We start from the raw sequence: 22373 nt of genomic DNA, 5'->3' as shown, positions 1-22373 counted from the left end.
ACGCTGAAAGGTGGTGGTGCCAATGTTTCATCTTGACAAATACATGAATAGGGTCAAAATAGAGGGATACAGACCCCGGAAGTGTAGAAGGTTTTAGTTTAGACATTCATCATGAATGGCGTAGGCTTGGAGGGCCTGTTCCTGTTTTGTTCTTTACCGCACCCCCCTACCACCCTCCCCACTGCTGGTGTTTACCAATCCTTAATGAGTGAACAAGATACCTCTGATCCCCCAATTGCAAACTTTATCTTTTCCAAATGGAGGAACTCTGCCAGATCACTCACTCATCTCACTGCCTTAGACGGATTTGGAGCTCAGCATCCTGGCAAGATCCTCCTCCAAACAGTCAGGCAGGCAAAGGCTAACAGATTGCTCTCTCTCCCAGTCTGCACTCTTGGATCCTCCTAGACTCCAAATATTGCTACCCAAGGCCTTTGTATCACTTTCAGCCCTAAAATCTCTGACATAGTCCTCGCAAAGGATTCCCAAAACTCCACCAGTTTCGGGCAGGACAAAACAAACTTTGTCATGTGCACTCTATGCACCACTTTAAATTGGTTTAAACTTCACCGTGAGCACGAGGAAGTTAATTGTATCCTCATCAGGGCCTCACTCCAAATCCCTCCTTCAAAGGTCCCACCTAGTTCTTCCTCCCATTATCTGTTCCAATGAGGCCTTCTCCCTTTCTATTAGCTGCCCATAAATGTCAGGGACCTTGCCCTCCCCAATCTCATCTTCTGACACAATCTTTTCAATCAATGAGGTGGGGTGGCAACCGCGGAAACGTGGCCAATTCATTTTCAAAAATCCTTGATTTGTAGGTACTGGAAACCATTCCCCCCCCTCGGTAGATGAAACTTTTCCATTAACTCCTCCAATTCTGTAAATCCCCCTTCCACGAAAGGCGCTCTAAACGACTCTCTCCTCTCTCGCCCCCACCCCACAGTGACATGCCCTCTATCTTAACATGCTGCCTTAGCTGGTTCCAGATCCTCACCGTAGCAACCAGCACCAAACTTGTTGACTACTTCACCGGCAGGAAAGGAAGGGCACCAATACCAGTGCCCTCAGGCTTGTTCCCCTGCATGAAGCCTCCTCCAGCTGTCGCCACACTGATCCTTCTTCTACAGCCCACTTCCAAACCTTCTCCACATTCGCTGCCCAATAATGAATTTGAAAAATTCGTAGTGCCAAACCATCTGACCTCCTGTCCCACTCCAAAAATACCCTCCGAGTCCGAGGTACCATCCCCGTCGATATAAAGCCCAAATAATTATAAGTCCCGCGCACGTGCAAAATCCCTGAACTCTCTGGAAACAAACTGTGTTATTATCCGCTGTGTGATGCCGTATGTGGCAAAGTGTCTCTTGAGCCTGCTTAGAATTGGTTGCTCTTCAATATCCAACCTTGGGCTAACAAGTGGCATGTTACGTTCGTGCCACCACAAGTGCCAGGCAACGACCATTGCTTACACGAGAGGGTCTAACCATCGCCGCTTGACATTCAATGGCATTACCATAATTGAATCCCCCTCAATCAACATCCTAGGGGTTATCATTGATCAGAAACTGTACTGGACTAGCCATGCTAATACTGTGGCTACCAAAGGATAGATATCTGATGGCAAGTAATTCACCTCCCGAACCCCATCCCCAAAGACTGTCCACCATTTAGAACGTGCAAGTCAGGAGTGCTGTCCACTTGCCTGGGCGACTGAAGCCCCAGCAACATTCAAGAAGCTCAACACCATCCAGGATAAAGCAGCTCGCTTGATTGCTACTGTGTGGGCCAGGGTTTAGAAAACTCCAAAGTATATCTTGGAGTTCACCTGATCCACAACCTTTAATCGATTTTGGTTATGGGGAGCACAAGGGTCCACTCTCCCAGTGTTGTGCAACAGAGACTTTAAGTATTTTTAAAACAAAACAATGTTTATTCTATGAATCCAGTTTACATTTTATAAACGCACAGTAAACAGTTTATCAACTACCAACACACGTAACCCCACAGATACAATACTCTATAGGTAACCCTTAATACTTTTCCCAGCAACATCCATAAGTTAAACCCGTTTTAAACAAAGACAGAAGGTTTAAATTCTCTGAAGAAACAGGTATTACTTTGAAATTATCAATGAGCTGAAGACATTCTTTAGCTTGGAGAGTGAAAAATCATTTTACACATCTGCTTGCTTTGAATACAGCTCTCTAACTCTGAAAACGAAACGAGAAACAGAGCCGCACAGCAGCTTTTCAGCTCAAAACAAAAGTAAAAACAGACAGACAGCCCAGCTCCACCCACACTCTGACATCACTGTAGCTATTTGATAAACACCCATTTCTTAAAGGTACATCCACTGACAGTACCCCTTCCACAAACATTCAATCCTTCCACCACTGACGAACAGTGGCAGCCGTGTGTACATCCACAAGATGCACTGCAGTAACTTGCCACGGTTCCTTAGGTAGCACTTTCCAAACCCATGACCATTATTCATCCAGGACAACAGCAGCAGATACCTGGGAACATCACCACCTGGAGGTTCCCTTCCAAGTCACTTGCCACCCTGACCTGGAAATATATCGCTGTTCCTTTACTGTCGCAAAATCCTGGAGCTCCCTCCCTAACAGCACTGTAGTGTACCTACACCTCAGGGACTGCAGCGTTCAAGAAGGCAACTCACCATCACCTTCGAAAGGACAACTAGGGATGGGCAATAAACTAAAACTGTCCTGCATGCAGTGGAGAGTGACCACACATTCTATCCAGACAGTTTGTCCACAATACACTATAAGGGCCACCTGAGTGTTGGGATCAGATGCACTAAAAGGGTCGATTTCCCACTACTGCCTGGGCAGGATGTTGCGCTTTGCGCCTATTTTTACTCTTCTCTGTAGTGGTGTCAATGCTTTCACAGTAAAATGTTTTTGGAGGCTGTAGCCATCTAAAATGGACACCAGTATACAAAATGGAGAACCGCAAAGAATACAGGGAAAAACAGCCATAGTAAGGACACACAGCTTGCAGAAGCATTTAGCATTTAGCACGTACAAAAACCGGTTTCAAAGCAGCTGCAGAAACTCAGCCAAAGGTGCAAATAGGAAAACGATCTGCATACTAATGAGGTGATACCGGGACAGTCCCAGATACAATAGATACATTTAAGTATCGATTGATACTTTTCTATAGCTACCCAGCCAGGATGGCGCCAGAGAAACCAGAACAGTGAGCCCTAGGAACCGCCCCAGCCATCGAGAAACGACCCCAGGATAGGGGGGATTCGAATCAGATCGATTGGGAAAGACCCAATCGATCCCCAGCAGGTGAGAGAGAGCCCGCCACAAGGGGCACGGACCTCTGGGGACCTATAAAAAGAAGGTCCCGCACATGGTTCTGCCTGTTGCATCCTGACTCCGGCCTAGGTCTGTTGCACCCTGACTCCGGCCTCCGACTCCAGCCTCCAGATCCTGTCTTTCATCACCGGTCGTTGAGCAACAGCCATCTATCAGTAAGTGCCAAAACGACAATCGCTACGTGACCCAGGCATTGCTTGGACTCTTGCCGACTATTAGCGAACAGAAGGTGCAGACCAGAAAGGAACAAAGGCCTTGTCCCCTGACCTTGCTGGTTCCTACTTAGATAAGTATTAGTCTTTTAGCGTGTGCATGAGTGTTTATTATAATTGCTATAATAAACTCTAATTGTTTTGGACTTACTAATCGGTGTATAGATTTATTGCTTTGAACTTGACCTTGATAACTTGTGACGGTGTCTCTTACGGCACCTGGCGACTCCAGAGCATAGAAATAAGAAACAGAGCCAAACGAGTGTTAAGCACACTGCCTCGATTGGAGGAGTGTTAAACACACTAACTTAGAACGACCAACATTTAGTGGCAGACTCTGCCGGGTCTCAATTAGAAGTGGCACCCCCACTCCGAGAGAACCCAGAAATTTGATTTGGAAATCTAATTGGGAAAAAGGAAAAATCACAAGTGTTCAAGGAGTTCAAATCAATAACGATAATTCGGAAGTGTGTTTTGTGCATGCGTAACTAACAGGGTTGTAAGGTTAACCTGAGAGATTTTTGTTGCGACAAACTGTCCGGAGTTTTTAAGCGGAACATAGCGAAAGCCTTACCCGTCTTTTAAAACATCCCCTGTTCAAAATTAAGACAGGAGGAGGAAATGGCCATACAGGCAATGGAACGCCTCATGAACCCAGAGCAGTGCTTGGTCGCAGCGACCAGCAGTAGCAGAGTAGGTCAGTGTCCCGTGTGGGAGCTGGAACTCCGCAAGTATCTAAAAGGGAAAGGATGGCCCCTTTGGAATGTGTTTAGTATGAATGAGGAGGCAGGTCCCGGGAGTATAGGACATACTTGGTTGGAGAACCTCTCTCAAATTCATAAACAGAATTTAAGTAAATCACGCAAGCCGATGGCAATCGTGTCCTGTTTGGCACAGTTGCGAGGCACTGAGGAGGTCGTTCGGACGCTCCGAGCAGAGTTAGAAGAACGAAATAGAATGAGTAAAGTGGATGTCAGGGACATCGAGAAGGAAAACCTGGAACTAAGAGGGAAGCTGGCAGAGAAGGGTAGAGAGGTAGATGATGCCAAGAGGGCACATCAGTCGTGTCTAGCCCATCTGAGCAGTTCCCAGACCCAATATGAAAAGGCCTATCAGGATGTGCAACGTGCAGTCCTGATATGAGATTAATCAGAAAAGCAGGTAGAGGCATTGCAGAGGCAATGCTCTGACCTAAAGGCAGCTTTTAAGAGCACTTCATGCTGCCACCACTGAGCAAAGACAGAGCACAGTAGACCATGTAAAATGTAGGAAGCAGATTACGGAGCTGTAATCGCTGCTTTCAGTGCAGAATGGGTTCAACACAGTTAGATGAGGAGAATGCCCCAGATTGGCAGGAATTAAGCGAAACCGCGCAGCGCTATGTTCAGGGAACATGTGCGCCAGCAGCGCAGCAGAAAAGGAAAGCACCCCAACCCCCCACAGATCAGATAGCACCCGCGCCTATGAACCCAGTCACCACCCAAAGAAAGGCAACTACCGATGGCGCACCCGACATCACCTACACCACCCCCTTAACTGTAACGCAACTCAGGGACGCGTGTGAGAAAATCACTCCGTTTCTCCCCACCGCAGACCCCCACCAATTTTTCGCAAACGTTAAACAGCAGGCTACCATGTACGGCCTGGACGATAGAGAGCAGGTTAAGCTCACGGTTCTGAGCTTAGACCCATCCGTAGTAGCAGCCCTCCCCGACCCACAGAACGTTGGAGGAGGCACCCTCGAAGAAATGCATACATCCATTTTAGATGCAATAGGATATAATAGAGGAGACCCAGTTGAAGGCCTGAACAAATGTAGGCAAAAGAGGACAGAGCACCCCACAGCGTTCGCAGGAAGACTGTGGATCCATTTCACTGCAGTTTTTGGCGAATTAGACCACGCCCATTTAAACCGAGACAACATGGTTAAATGGACCCGCACCATAATCTCCCATGCCACAGATGCAGGACAAAATGCGTGCAATAGTTATGACCCCTCAGAAGAGGCCCAAAATGAGAAATGGGTTCTGAAAAGATTGTCCCGCGCTTGGGAACAATCTGTTCAGGGCAAAGTTAAAGTAAAGACCCCAGAGGAAGCTCAGGCTGCAGCGGATATTCAGGCAGTGAGAGTGCACCAAAACCCCGCATGGGTAAACGAAGGGAAGAACAGCCCTCCACAGAAGTCGCAGGAATGCTACAACTGTGGTCAATTAGGCCATTTTGCAAAGGAATGCAATGCACCACAGAGATCACAGAGAGGCCAGCAGACAGGCACTCTGAACAGGAATAGAGCGAAGCCTATCCATAGTATAGGGATGCAGTCAGGTCAGACCAATGTGGACGGAACGGACTGACGGTGTTCGGGCTCCCCCACTTGGGTCTGTGACACCCTCTGGGATCAATCCGGAAGGCCGGTAGTCACAGCAAAGGTTAGAGGGAAGCCCATAGAGTTACTTTGGGACACAGGAGGGTCCCTCACCACAATTAATTCCACCACCACAGCACAGGCAGACACGTGGCCGACCACATCCACAATTACACTCAGCGGATTTACAGGTCACTCGCAGCAGGGGCACATTACAGCCCCCGTAGCAATTCAGCTAGGGAACATCTCCACCAGACACCCCGTTGTTCTAGTTAATCTACCCCATACCGCATACTGGGTATTGATTTTATGAATGCCCATAGCCTGTCGTTCGATCCAGTAAACCAGTGTGTCTGGAGAATGGCAAAATCAGACAGAGCACCCGCTACTCTCACAGTAGGAGAGTATGTGAATCGGATTAGCGCAGTAGGCGTCTATTGTTTCGACTTGACCACGCTTAGTACAGACAGACAAGTGAGAGCAGTTTTAAACCGACATAGGACAGCATTTGCCAGTCACCGGCACGACTGCGGCAGAATGAATGGCAAGTACAAGTTACCGGGCCTGACCCCAGACCACAGAAACAGTACCGATTTCCCCTAGAAGCAGAGGGAGAAATTGGAAAAGTAATAGACAGCTTATTGGAGCAAGGGGTACTTAGGACAGTAGCCTCGACCAATAATGCACCTATTTGGCCTGTGAGAAAGCCCGACGGATCATGGCGCCTGACCATCGATTATCGGGAGCTCAACAAAGTCACCCCAGCAGTAGCCCCCACGGTAGCAACAAGTCCCGAGACCATGCTCAAACAGGGACTCTACTCAAACTTCTTCACGGTTTTGGACATTAGCAATGGCTTCTGGTCAATCCCATTGGCAAAGGCGTGCCAGTACAAATTTGCCTTCATATTTAAAGGACAGCAGTATACGTGGACATGTCTCCCACAAGGATTCCACAATTCACCCTCCATTTTCCACCGACAGCTGGCAAATGGTTTAGTCAAATTTTCCCGCCCCGAATGTCTGGTACAGTATGTGGACGACCTAGTACTGCAGACAGACACCAAGGCAGAGCACATTACGCTTCTGGCCGAGCTCCTGGAACTTCTGCACTCAATCGGATGTAAAGTTAACCTCAGAAAGGCCCAAATATTAGAGAACAAAGTGATGTATTTGGGTACAGTCATCACGCACGGCAAACGCGAGATCGAATTCAAAAGGATTGATTCGATTGTCAAATTGCCCCTTCCCCAGAATGTTTCAGCCCTCTGGTCGTTTTTAGGACTGGTTGGTTACTGTCGGAACCATATTGATGGATTCGCGACAAAGGCAGCCCCACTCTCAGACCTCCTTAAGAAAGGAGGCCCATGGGAATGGCTTCCGCAGCATACAGAGGCTGTGGAAGAGTTAAAGAAAGCCCTTAGCGCAGCACCCGCGCTACAAGTCCCAGACCAACTCTCACCCTATGCAATAGAGGTAGCGAGCACCGATCTGACCCTCGCGGCCGTGCTACTTCAGGAACGGCACGAGCAGCTACGACCAGTGGCTTATGCTTCAAGACTTTTAGACCCCGTAGAGCAAGGATTTTCAGCCTGCGAGAGGCACCTCCTAGCAGTTTTCTGGGCAGTTCAGTACTTCGCGTACATTACCGGACTCAATCCCATCACCATTTTGACCGAACACACCCCCACACAGTTACTTTTAGACGGTCGACTGAAGGACGGTTTAGTGAGCCAGATAAGAGCAGCTAGATGGACGTTACTGTTACAAGGACGGGACATAACAGTTAAACGGACCAGGACACACATTTGTAGCAGACAACCTCCAGTATCCAGGACAGCCCCATGAATGTGAGATTGTAGCACCCCTACACAACACAGGACCCTTCATAGCAAAGACACCCCCCAGAAAGATAGGAAATTCAAGCCAGAGCCCCCAGCACACAGACACGTGTGCCCCACTGAAAATATACGTGGACAGTTCATCCACAGTTTTAGATGGAGAACGCATCACTGGATGCAGGATCTATGTGGAGGATGCGCAGGGTCGGGCACTAGCAGAAATAGCTTTAAAATTACCGGGTCACTTAGGCGCGCAGGCAGCAGAGCTCGCGGCCATCGCATACATAGTGGACCACCCAGATTCGTTCCCCAGCCCAGCAGACATATATTCGGACAGTTTATATGTTTGCAACAGCCTGACCGATTTTCTACCCCTGTGGAGGACACGAGGTTTTGTCTCCGCAGACAGGAAACCCCTTCCATCAGCCCCATTACTCCGCCATATCCTAGAGAAGGCAAAGGATAGGACGTATGGCATAATTAAAGTTAGGAGTCACCATAGGTCATCCCCCCCCTGGAAATGTAAAAGCCGACGCACTGGCAAAAGCAGATTCCAGGCGAGGTCACCTTTCGACACCCCCAGCTGGCGCACCAGCTAGCGCCCCTGTGAGTGCAGTTCAGGTCTCACAGACAGATATTAAAGATTTAGTTGAGGCACAGAAACAGGACGGAAATCTCGGAGATTTTTAAAGGAAACTTTGTGCCCCAATACGATAGGTTCAGACACGCTTTGACCACACATGAGGGTGTGATCATCAAGGACAAATTGTATGTGGTTCCAGAGCAGGATAGGAATCAAATGATTGCCTTATTCCATGACAGTCATGGACACCAAGGGATCGGCCCGACCACAAGACACCTCAGACAACTCTGTTGGTGGCCAAATTTAAGAAACGATGTGACCCACTACATTGAGAATTGCCTAATTTGTGCACAAAATAACCCGGAGAGGTACTCGAAGAAGGCACAACTTAGCCAACTCGCCCAGTTAATGGCCCCTGGACAAACCTCCAGATCGATTTTATAGGACCATTGCCCCCTTGCAGGAATGGCTATAAATATGTTCTGGTAGTAATAGATACCTTTACCAAATGGGTAGAGGCATTCCCTTCACGCACCAACACAGCAAAGACAGCTGCAGAGATCCTGACCCACCACATCTTTACGAGATGGGGTCTCCCCAGAAGTATAGAGTCAGATCAGGGATCTCACTTCACAGGACGGGTCATGAAGAACGTCCTGACCATACTCGGCATCAAACAAAATTTCCACATTGCGTATCACCCCCAGTCAAGCGGCATAGTAGAACGCATGAATCGGACCCTAAAATCGACCCTTAGGAAGATGGTACAGGAGAACAATTCGACTTGGGATTCAGTGCTCCCATTCGCACTAATGTTCATCCGCAACACGGTTTCATCATCCACAGGTTTTACCCCACACACACTCATGACCGGACGCCCTATGAAAGGGACAGAATTCCTTTTAGGACTGGACATGACTAGCCTCAAAGTGACGGCCCTCACACATGAGAAGGCAGTCAAAGATTTAGTTGAGACTGTGAGGTCTGCACAGTTAGCAGCCGCAGTTACCCTAGGCAAGCGACGAAAACAGAGCACGGCTTGTTTTAATAAGAATGTACACCCCACGGAATTTCAGGTTGGGCAACAGGTTAGAACATAGAACATAGAACAGTACAGCACAGAACAGGCCCTTCGGCCCTCGATGTTGTGCCGAGCAATGATCACCCTACTTAAACCCACGTAACCCGTATACCCGTAACCCAACAATCCCCCCATTAACCTTACACTACGGGCAATTTAGCATGGCCAATCCACCTAACCCGCACATCTTTGGACTGTGGGAGGAAACCGGAGCACCCGGAGGAAACCCACGCACACACGGGGAGGACGTGCAGACTCCACACAGACAGTGACCCAGCCGGGAATCGAACCTGGGACCCTGGAGCTGTGAAGCATTGATGCTAACCACCATGCTACCGTGATGGTTATGTTATCTGTTTATAACCCCAGCACGTTTTTGGCTCCTAAATTTTCCGGCCCGTATTCAATTTCGGACAAAATCAGCCCCTCCGTTTACAGAATAAAATACCCCAATGGTAAGACTGCGTGGTTTCATATCAACCAGTTAAAGGCTTATGGAACACAGTCTAACCACACACACCATGTCCTACTGGACGCAGCAGAACATCTTGCTCCGCCCACGAGAGACACATTTCCACCCTCCCCCTCACAGACCAGTTCCTCATCGGACTCGACCTCGACTCCGCCCACTGACTCCAGACCACGCCCCGGAACGCCCACAAGCTGCTGCAGCAGAGACAGCGACACTGACTCTGACAATGAGGACAGCCACAGCACTCCACCCTACAGCCCCCACGTTAGCGACTAAGACCCCGACTCCAGTGACCCCATGGAGGTCACCTACATCAAATATCCTAACCCACACCCAGACCCACCACCCGACCCCGACGACCCCGACAATACCCCTTCAAATTTAGACTCCACGTTTTGGCACAGGGACAATTCATGGCGACTTGTCCGCAATGACGAGAGTGACCCCCGGTCACATAATGCACAGATTGCATGCCTGATCCATACAAGAGTATGGGATCCGGGAGAAGAGGATGACGTGATGTCTGACTCCCGATACGGCAACCCCTTTGTGACCCTGTTCACAGAGAAAGAGGAGACGTGAGGTGTCCAGATGATGTAACAGAGGAACCGCTTGAGGGAAGCGATATCCTTTCTGATGGAACATGCATGTATGTTTTGTTTGTTTGTGTTTGTTTGTTTGCTTGTTGATGATATATTAAGGGTTTGATTGGAGATCAGATCACAGTCTTTTCAGCTGAAAAGCTTGTGACCACCTCACACACACGTTAGCTTGTCCGCAGATACCTCTGAGAAATTTAGTTAAATATCCTCTGGTGAACCGACATGGTTCACAACTTGCGGATGAACATTAGTGCGAATGGGAGCACTGAATCCCAAGTCGAATTGTTCTCCTGTACCATCTTCCTAAGGGTCGATTTAGGGTCTGATTCATGCGTTCTTGGGGCAGCAGGGTAGCATGGTGGTTAGCATAAATGCTTCACAGCTCCAGGGTCCCAGGTTCGATTCCCAGCTGGGTCACTGTCTGTGTGGAGTCTGCACGTCCTCCCCCTGTGTGCATGGGTTTCCTCCTGGTGCTCTGGTTTCCTCCCACAGTCTAAAGATGTGCGGGTTAGGTGGATTGGCCATGCTAAATTGCCCGTAGTGTCCTAATAAAAGTAAGGTTAAGTGGGTGGGGTTGTTGGGTTATGGGTATAGGGTGGATACGTGGGTTTGAGTAGGGTGATCATGGCTCGGCACAACATTGAGGGCCGAAGGGCCTGTTCTGTGCTGTACTGTTCTATGTTCTATTGTCCCCTGTTTTCAGATGTTGGAGCATCTTGGCTCCTCCCTTGTTTTTCAGGTGCCCCTCTATTCTGTGAATAGAGGCTGCAATCCCACGACAAATAAATTCATGCCCGTTCATTTCAGGTTGACAGGCAGTGGAGAAACGGCATTGAGGACCCGCCCTGTCTGAGAACCCCCTTTGGTCAGCCAAGCTCGGGTACAGCACAGCATGCCTTACCCGGGGATCCCATACAAATCTTACCCGTAGCGGCCCATACGCAACTCATTCGACCGTTTTGTTCAAAATTTGGTTTCATTTTTCTTTAGGTAGCCCTTCGGCAGCCATCCCACATGCTATTTACATCCAGGAACATTCGGATGGTAAATCGCAAAGCCTGCGAGACGGCTCGCAGTGGAAAAGTTGTTAGGTGTATGTCTGGTCCTAAATTCGCATTTGGAAAAAAAAAATGAGGGGAGTCACAGGGAGTGACTTGGCCATTCATTTAAGGGACAATTGGAATGAGAGGACAGATACACTAGCATTACAGATATTAAACTGTGTATTGACAGATACTGTGCTTGATCTCATAGCTTTCGAACAGTCGAAGGAGGGATCACGACAAGATCAGCCATACAAAAGGAAGAGAACAAAGAAGACCATGATGGAAGCCTACCTATTACTATTAAATGTTGTTGTATTTTTGCATGTAGAAGCAAACCATGTTTCCCCCACGACCCCCGCCGTTAATGTTTCCCACACACCGACTTCTCCGTGCTCAGCGATGATCAGCGAGGTTCAGACCTGGTGCACCAAATTCATGACCTGGTACTCGATGTCGTATATAATTGAATCACTTTTGGTGATTGCAATTCTCTGCATCATAGTGCAGACCCTCAGGTTGAGGAAATGGAAAAGGAGAGCCTCCCACTCCTGCCCCTCAACCATTTACGGAGTTCCATCCCCTATTTTCGGTTTTCACCAATCCCCCCAACCCCTTGATGCATGAGAAATTTATTTATAAACGATCTGTAAATAAAAATGAGACACTGATGTATTATATGGTTCTGAACTCGACTGCCGATTCAGAAAGCGACATGTACTGTGGTGTGAATGAATAAGGCTTTAGACTGTGATGAAATGTTTAAAGTAAGACGAGAGTAGTAATTATGATAGGTAGAGGTTCCCGATTGTTGGAAATGCATGTCCCCTTTGACATAGCGCCAAATAGAAAATGTGAGTTAAAATTTTCTTGCCATAGTTAAGGACAGAGTAGACTTGCTAAGGTCAGGGAACCCAAAGAGGAACTCGAAGTAACATAGAAGAACCGTACATAGGTGATCCTTCACAATTTCTCGTGAGGATCACAAGGAGGGAGTGTAGCCATCTAAAATGGACACCAGTATACAAAATGGAGAACCGCAAAGAATACAGGGAAAAACAGCCCTAGTAAGGACACACAGCTTGCAGAAGCATTTAGCACGTACAAAAACCGGTTTCAAGGCAGCTGCAGAAACTCAGCCAAAGGTGCAAATAAGAAAACGATCTGCATACTAATGAGGTGATACCGGGACAGTCCCAGATACAATAGAGTATTTACGTATCGATTGATACTTTTCTATAGCTACCCAGCCAGGATGGCGCCAGAGAAACCAGAACAGTGAGCCCTAGGAACCGCCCCAGCCATCGAGAAACGACCCTAGGATAGGGGGGATTCGAATCAGATCGATTGGGAAAGACCCAATCGATCCCCAGCAGGTGAGAGAGAGCCCGCCCCAAGGGGAACGGACCTCTGGGGATCTAAAAAAAGAAGGTCCCGCACATGGTTCTGCCTGTTGCATCCTGACTCCGGCCTAGGTCTGTTGCATCCTGACTCCGGCCTCCGACTCCAGCCTCCAGATCCTGTCTTTCATCACTGGCCGTTGAGCAACAGCCATCTATCAGTAAGTGCCAAAACGACGATCGCTACGTGACCCAGGCATTGCTTGTACTCTTGCCGACTATTAGCGAACAGAAGGTGCAGACCAGAAAGGAACAAAGGCCTTGTCCCCTGACCTTGCTGGTTCCTACTTAGATAAGTATTAGTCTTTTAGCGTGTGCATGAGTGTTTATTATAATTGCTATAATAAACTCTAATTGTTTTGGACTTACTAATCGGTGTATAGATTTATTGCTTTGAACTTGACCTTGATAACTTGTGACGGTGTCTCTTACGGCACCTGGCGACTCCAGAGCATAGAAATAAGAAACAGAGCCAAACGAGTGTTAAGCACACTGCCTCTATTGGAGGAGTGTTAAACACACTAACTTAGAACGACCAACAAGGCTCTGCTCCTTGGTTATTCTAATTAAGCTCCAATTAATTCACCCTGTTTGCGCATCAAAATTTTGAGGACTGGTGGGGGTGACTGGTAGCATGTGCAGGCTGCTATCGATTGGATCTGCTGCTCGACCTTGATAGCAGGCAGCTGGCAAGCGCAGTGCCGGCGAATCAACTGGCAAGCCTTCATCTACGGCGAGAAGCCCATGAGGCCTCGTTAAGTGGACCAATTAATAACATTGCTGGCCTCGCTGGGCCAAGTGCCTGCGACAATTCCTGCTCGCTACAGCGCTTGGAATCTTTCTGGAGAATCCTGCCCTGTTTCTCTCTCTACAGATGCAGCCAGACCTGCTGAGTTTTCTATTTTCCAGCATTTTCTATTTTTGTTTCAGATTCCAGAATCCGCAGAATTTCGCTTTTAAGAACATAAGAACTAGGAGCAGAAGTAGACCGTCCGGCCCTTCGAGCCTGCTCCGCAATTTTATAAGATCATGGCTGATCTTTTCGTGGTCTCAGAACCACTTACCCGCATTCTCGCCATATCCCGTAATTCCTTTATTTTTCTAAAAACATCTACCCTATCTTTAAATATATTCAATGAAGTAGCGTCTACTACTACTTTCGGTAGGGAATTCCATACTTTAACCACCCTCTGAGTTAAGAAGTTCCTCCTTGATTCAGTCCTAAATCTGCTCCCCCTAATCTTGAGGCTATGCCCGCTTGTCCTACTTTCACCTACATAGATTTACATAGAATTTACAGTGCAGGAGGCCATTCGGCCCATCGTGTCTGCACCGTCTCCTGGAAAGAGCACCCTACCCAAGGTTAACACCTCCACCCTATCCCCATAACCCAGTAACACCACCCAACACTAAGGGCAATTTATCATGGCCAATCCACCTAACCTTCACATCTTTGGACTGTGGGAGGAAACCGGAGCACCCGGAGGAAACCCACGCACACACGGGGAGGATGTGCAGACTCTGCACAGACAGTGACCCAAGCCGGAATTGAACCTGAGACCCTGGAGCTGTGAAGCGATTGTGCTATCCACAATGCTACCGTGCTATCCCCAACCAGTGGAAACATCCTTTATTTTATGCTCCATTTCAACATTAACAATGAGACATGGGAGAATGGAAAATGCTGGCAATCATTAAAGGAGTACTGCTGCTCCATATCTTCTAGATCATCAATGAAAACCTCTGTTGTACTTTCTTCATTTGCAAGATAACGGACCACAGGGCATCCGGTCATTGCTGAAGTGCAAGTTGAACTTAATCAGCAAACAAGATCAGAGATTTCGGGTGTGCCTTTGGAAAGGTGGCACATTGATGAATGCGCCCAAACCTCTTATAACCTCTGTGGAATTGAAATTTCAAGTAGCAGGGTTAGAATCTTGGATCTGTGATTCTGCTTCTCAACTACAAGGCTGCATCAGCGAACGGCTGGTAGCGTAAATGCAGTTCTAGGGCATGACAGTGACTTTCTGTTTGTGAATGTCTAAGAGATGTTTTTTTGGAGCAGCTTGTGGCAGAGCCTACCAGGGAACAGGCAATTCTGGATTTGATGGGGCAGCATGGTGGCGCAAGTGGCTAGCATGGGTGTCTCACGGCGCCGAAGTCCCAGGTTCAATCCCGGCTCTGGGTCACTGTCCGTGTGGAGTTTGCACATTCTCCCCGTGTTTGCGTGGGTTTCACCCCCACAACCCATAAGATGTGCAGGATAGGTGGATTGGCCACGCTAAATTACCCCTTAATTGGAAAAAAATAATTGGATATTCTAAAAAAAATTTTTAACATTCTGGATTTGATGATGTTTAATGAGGCAGACTTGATTGACCACAATATGAAAGAATTTACCCTGCAGTTTGAGAGGGAGAAGCTGGAATCAGCGATAATGATATTACAATAAATAAGGGTAACTACAAAGGAGGAGGTGGCCAGTGTTAATTGGAAGAGGAGCCTAGCAGGGAAGACAGTGGAACAGCAATGGCAGGAGTTTTTGGGGGTTATTCAGGAGGCACAAAAGAAATTCATCCCACGGAGGAGGAACAAGCTAAGTGGAGGATGGGGGTTCCATGGTTGACGAGGGAAGTCAATGACATTGACAAATTCAAAAGGAAAAGCGTACAAAGTGGTGAGCATTAGTGGAAAGCCAGAGGATTGGGAAGCCTTTAAAAGTGAGCAGAGGACAACTTAAAATGCAACAAGGGGGGAGAAGATGAAATCTGAGTGTCAGCTAGCTAGTAATATAAAAGAAGTGGAAACTCTTTAGATCAAATAGTTTGGATGGGGTAGTGTTTGTGCAGTGTGTCCAGGAAGCTTTTCTAACACAGTATGTAGATTGTCCGACCATATTGGATTTGGTACTTGGTAATGAACCAGGGCAAGTGATAGATTTGTTAGTGGGGGAGCATTTTGGAGACGGTGACCTCAATTCTGTGACTTTCACTTTAGTAATGGAGAGGGATAGGTGCATGCAATAGGGCAAGGTTTACAATTGGGGAAGGGGAAATACCATGCTGTCAGAGAAGAACTGAAGTGCATAAGTTGGGAACATCGGCTGTCAGGGAAGGACACAATTGAAATGTGGAACTCGTTAAGGAACAGATACTACGTGTCCTTGATATGTATGTCCCTGTCAGGCAGGGACGAGATGGTCGTGTGAGGGAACCATGGTTGACAAGAGAGGTTGAATGTCTTGTTAAGAGGAAGAAGGATACTTATGTAAGGCTGAGGAAACAAGGTTCAGACAGGGCACTGGAGGGATACAAGATACCTTGGAGGGAACTGAAGAAGGGGATTAGGAGAGCTAAGAGAGGGCATGAAAAATCTTTGGCGGGGAGGATCAAGGAAAACCTTAAGGCATTTACACATATGTGAGAAATATGAGAATGACTAGAGCGAGGGTAGGTCCAATCAAGGACAGGAGCGGGAGATTGTGTATTGAGTCTGAAGAGATAGGAGAGGTCTTGAACGAGTACTTTTTTTCAGCATTTACGAATGAGAGGGGCCATATTGTTGGAGAGGACAGTGTGAAATAGACTGGTAACCTCGAGGAGATATTTGTTAGGAAGGAAGATGTGTTGGGCATTTTGAAAAACTTGAAGATAGACAAGCCCCCTGGGCCTGCCGGGATATATCCAAGGATTCTATGGGAAGCAAGAGATGAAACTGCAGAGCCGTTGGCAATGATCTTTTCGTCCTCACTGTCAACAGGGGTGTTACCAGGGGATTGGAGAGTGGCGAATGCCGTGCCCCTGTTCCAAAAAGGGAATAGGGATAACCCTGGGAAGTACAGGCCAGTTAGTCTTTCTTTGGTGGTTGGCAAAGTAATGGAAAGGGTACTGAGGGATAGGACTTTGAGCATCTGGAAAGACTGCATGATTAGGGATAGTCAGCACGGATTTGTGAGGGGTAGGTGTTGCCTCACAAGTCTAATTGAATTCTTTGAAGAGGTGACCAAGCACGTGGATGAAGGTACAGCAGTGGATGTCGTGTACATGGATTTTAGTAAGGCCTTTGATAACGTTCCCCATGGTATGCTTATGCAGAAAGTAAGGAGGTATGGGATAGTGGGGAATTTGGCCAGTTGGATAACGCACTGGCTAACCGATAGAAGTCAGAGAGTGGTGGTGGATGGCAAATATTCAGCCTGGAGCCCAGTTACCAGTTACGTACCGCAGGGATCAGTTTTGGGTCCTCTGCTGTTTGTGATTTTCATTAATGACTTGGATGAGGGAGTTGAAGGGTGGGTCAGCAAATTTGCAGATGATACGAAGATTGGTGGAGTTGTGGATAGTGAGGAGGGCTGTTGTCGGCTGCAAAGAGACATAGATAGGATGCATAGCTGGGCTGAGAAGTGGCAGATGGATTTTTATCCTGAAAAGTGTGAGATTGTCCATTTTGAAGGACAAATATGAATGCGGAATACAGGGTTAACGGTAGGGTTCTTGGCAATGTGGAGGAGCAGAGAGATCTTGGGGTCTATGTTCATAGATCTTTGAAAGTTGCCACTCAAGTGGATAGAGCTGTGCAGAAGGTGTGCTGGCATTCATTAGCAGAGGGATTGAATTTAAGAGCCGTGAGGTGATGATGCAGCTGTACAAAACCTTTGTACGGCCACATTTGGAGTACTGTGTGCAGTTCTGGTCGCCTCATGGTCGCCTTCTGGTCAACTGCAAACAGTACTCCAAATGTGGCCTTACCAGGAAGGCATACGGAATGCTTGGCTACTTTGGCCGGGGCATTGAGTATAAGAATATGTTGCAGCTGTATAGAACTTTAGTTAGGTCAGACTTGGAGTATAGTCTTCAATTCTGGTCGCCACACTACCAGAAGGATGTGAAGGCTTTAGAGAGGGTGCAGAAGAGATTTACCAGGATGTTGTCTGGTATGGAGGGCATTAGCTATGAAGAGCAGTTGAATCAACTCGGTTTGTTCTCACTGGAACGACAGAGGTTGAGGGGCGACCTGATAGAGGTCTGCAAAATTATGAGGGGCATAGACAGAGTGGATAGTCAGAGACTTTTCCCCATGGTAGAGGGGTCAATTACTAGGGGGCATAGGTTTAAGATGCGAGGGCAAGGTTTAGAGCAGATGTACGAGGCAAGTTTTTTTACACAGAGGGTAGTGGGTGCCTGGAACTCGCTGCCGGAGGTGGTGGAAGCAGGGACGATAGTGACATTTAAGGGGCATCTTGACAAATACATGAATAGGATGGGAATAGAGGGATACGGACCCAGGAAGTGTAGAAGATTTTAGTTTAGATGGGCAGCATGGTCGGCACAGGCTTGGAGGGCTGAAGGGCCTGTTTCTGTGCTGTACTTTGCTTTGTTCTCATTTCAGGAAGGATGTGGAAGCTTTGGAGAAAGTGCAAAGAAGATTTACCAGGATGTTGCCTGGAATGGAGAGTAGGACTTACGAGGAAAAGTTGAGGGTGCGAGGCTTTTTCTCATTAGAACGGAGAAAGATGAAGGGCGACTTGACAGAGGTTTATAAGATGATCAGGGGAACAGATAGAGTAGACAGATACTTTTTCCTCGGGTGGAACAAACCATTACAAGAGGACTTAAATTTAAGGTGAATGGTGGAAGATATAGGGGGGATGTCAGTGGTAGGTTCTTTACCCAGAGAGTAGTGGGGGCATGGAATGCACTGCCTGTGGAAGTAGTTGAGTCGGATACATTCGGGACTTTCAAGCGGCTATTGGATAGGTGCATGGATTACGGTAGAATGCTGGGGTGTAGATTGATTTGTTCTTAATCTGGGACAAACGTTCGGCACAACATCGTGGGCTGAAGGGCCTGTTATGTGCTGCATTTTTTCTATGTTCTTTCTAAGATAGGAAGAGTATTTTTTCAATAAATAAAAGGTAAGAGAGAGGCAAAAAGCGACATTAGACCACTGCAAAATGTGGTTGGAGAAATAATAAAAGGAAACAAAGAAATGGCAGAGGAACTGAATAGTTACTTTGCATCAGTCTTCACAGTGGATGAATAGAGGATTGGTTGACTGTCAGAAGGCAGAGAGTGGGGATAAAGGGGTGTTTTTCAGGACGTCCAGCCGGTGCCTAGTGGTGTGCCTCAGGGGTCGATGCTGGGACCACAACTTTTCACAATATACATTAACGATCTGGAAGAAGGAACTGAAGGCACTGCTGTTAAGTTTGCAGATGATACAAAGATATGTAGAGGGATAGGTTGTATTGAGGAAGCAGAGGGGCTGCAGAAGAACTTGGACAGGCTAGTAGAATGGGAAAAGAAGTGGAAGATGGAATATAATGAGGAAAAGTGTGAGGTTATGCACTTTGGAAGGAGGAATGGAGGAATAGAATATTTTCTAAATGGGGAAATGCTTAGGAAATCAGAAGCACAAAGGGACTTGGGAGTCCTAGTTCAAGATGCTCTTGAGGTTAACGTGCAGGTTCAGTCGGCAGTTAGGAAAGCAAACGCAATGTAAGCATGGATATCAAGAAGGCTAGAATACAAGAACAGGGATGTACTTCTGAGGATGTATAAAGACTCTGGTCAGATTGCATTCGGAGTATTGTGAGCAGTTTTGGGGCCTGTATCTAAAGAAGGATCTGCTGGCCTTGGAAAGGGCACAGAGGAGGTTCACAAGAATGATCCCTGGAACGAAGAGCTTGTCAAATGAGGAACGGTTGAGGACTCTGGGTCTGTACTCGTCGGAGTTCAGAAGGATGAGGGGGGATTTATTGAAATTTACAGGATACTGTGAGGCGTGGATAGACTGGATGTGGAGAGGATGTTTCCACTTGTAGGAAAAACTAGAACCAGACTAAAGGGACTGAATAGTTATTTCGCATCATTAAACACAGAGGGTGGTGAATCTGTGGAACTCTTTGCCATGGAAGGCTGTGGAGGCCAAATCACTGTGTGTCTTTATGACAGAGATCGACAGGTTCTTGATTAATAAGGTGATCAGGGATTATGGGGAGAAGGCAGGAGAATGGGGCTAAGAAAAATATCAGCCATGATTGAATGGAGGTGCAAACTCGATAGACCAAGTGGCCCAATTCTGCTCCTATGTCTGATGTGAGGTGTACTTTATATTTGTCCAGTATTCATAAATCTGTTGCACCTACCTGCCAAAGGGAGGAGGAGGATTGAATTATGGAGCCTGCACTCAATGTTGCCTACTTAGAGTCATAGGGCTCAATTCAACTAAATGGGAACAAAGTCCCATAGCGAGTGCATTTAGCCACATTTTCCCATGCAAATTATTGGAATTTTCATCCAGTATTCTAGCCACCTTTTGGGGTCTGGTCTGGGAATGTAATATCTGCCAAATTGGACAATCTCACATTATAATCCATTTGCCAGATATTTGCCCAGTTATTTAACTAAGCTATATCCTTTTGTAGCCTCTTCACAACTTACTTTGCCACCTATCTTTGTGTCATCAGCAATAATATAATCGGTCCCTTCATCCAAGCCATTGCTATGCATTGTAAAACACTGAGGCCCCAGCACTGATCCCTGTGGCCCACCAGTTGTTATATCTTGCCAACCAGAAAATGACCCATGTGTGTTTACTGTTTCCTGCTACTTTTCTAACCATGCCAATATGTTTCCCTCCACGCCATGAGCTTTTATTTTCCACAATAACCTTTGATGAGGCACCTTATCAAATGCCTTCTGGAAATCTAAGTACAGGATATCTACTGGTTCCCCTTCATCCACAGCACCTGTTACTTCTTTAGGAACTTCAATAAATTGGTTAAACATAGTCCTCAATACTGGGGCCCCGCAAGGCTGCGTGGTTAGCACCCTACTACACTCCCTGTACACACGACTGCGTGGCAAAATTAGGTTCCAATTCCACCACAAGTTTGCTGACGACACGGCTAAAGTAGGTTGGATCTCGAATAACGACAAGTCAGAATACAGGAGGGAGATAGGGAATCTACTGGAGTGTTGCAATGACAACAATCTCTCCCTCAATGTCAGCAAAGCTAAAGAGCTGGTCATTGACTTCAGGAAGCAAAGCAATCTCCACACCTGTCTGCATCAACGGGGCTGAGATGGAGATGGTTAACAGCTTCAAATTCCTAGGGGTGCACATCACCAAAAATCTGTCCTGGTCCACCCACGTTGACATTGCCACCAAGAAAGCGCCTATACTTCCTCAGGAAACTAAGGAAATTCGACATGTCTATACTGACTCTTATCAACTTTTACAGATGTACCATAGAAAGCATCCTATCTGGCTGCATCACAGTCTGGTATGGCAACTGCGCGGTCCAAGACCGCAAGAAACTTCAGAGAGTTGTGAACACAGCCCAGTCCATCACACAAACCCGCCTCCCATCCATTGACTCTATCTAAACCTCCCACTGCCTTGGGAAAGCGGGCAGCATAATCAAAGACCCCTCCCATCTGAATTACTCACTCTTCCAACTTCTTCCATCGGGCCAGAGATACAAAAGTCTGAGAACACGCGCAAACAAATTCAAAAACAACTTCATCCCCCGTTGTTAACAGACTCCTAAATGACCCTCTTATGGACTGACCTGATTAATACTACACTCCTGTATGGTTCACCCGATGCCGGTATCTATGTATTTACATTGTGTATCTTGTGTTGCCTTATTATGTAATTTCTTTGTATTTTATTTCCCTTTTATGTACTAATGATCTGTTTGAGCTGCTCGCAGAAAAATACTTTTCACTGTACAAGTGACAATAAACAAATCCAATCCAATTTCCCATTCACAAAAACCATGATGACTCTGAATGATTACCCTGAATTTATCTAAGTGCCCTATTACAACATCTTTAATAAATGCTCCTGTTCTTCTCTCCCTCAAGGTAAATGCAAAATTCAATCATATATCATATTGTGGCGGCACGGTAGCATAGTGGTTGCTTCACAGCACCAGCGACCCAACTTCCATTCCCGGCTTGTGTCACTGTCGGTGCGGAGTCTGCATAAACACTCGTGTCTGTGTGGGTTTCCTCTGGATGCTCTGGTTTCCTCGCACAAGTCCCAAAAGACGTACTTATTAGGTGAATTGGGCATTCCGAATTCTCCCTCAACGTACCCGAACAGGTGCCAAAGTGTGGCGACCAGGGATTTTCACAGTAACTTAATTGCTGTGTTGATGTAAGCTTAACCTTTTATTGTCACAAGTATGAAGTTACTGTGAAAAGCCCCTAGTCACCACCTTCCGCCGCCTGTTCGGGTAAGCTGGTACAGGAATTGAACCTGCGCCGCTGGCCTTGTTCTGCATCACAAACCAACTATTTAGCCCACTGAGCTAAATCAGCCTGTGACACTAATAAAGATTATTATTATTATTATTAATGATCACTGCTACCTAGAAAAGCAGGTGGATATTGTGGTTAAGAAGACATATG

The 22373-nt window shown here is 47.0% G+C and overlaps 1 protein-coding gene across 4 annotated transcripts in view; it reads right to left on the bottom strand.

Annotated features, from left to right (window-relative positions):
* The window catches only part of LOC119972695 (calcium/calmodulin-dependent 3',5'-cyclic nucleotide phosphodiesterase 1A-like), a 782449-nt gene that overhangs the window by 125948 nt on the left and 634128 nt on the right, over positions 1-22373 (bottom strand). The window lies entirely within an intron of this gene.

The sequence above is a fragment of the Scyliorhinus canicula genome, chromosome 10 (genome assembly GCF_902713615.1).
Source record: "Scyliorhinus canicula chromosome 10, sScyCan1.1, whole genome shotgun sequence".
NCBI lineage: Eukaryota > Metazoa > Chordata > Chondrichthyes > Carcharhiniformes > Scyliorhinidae > Scyliorhinus > Scyliorhinus canicula.
This window is presented reverse-complemented; position numbering and strand designations above follow the sequence as displayed.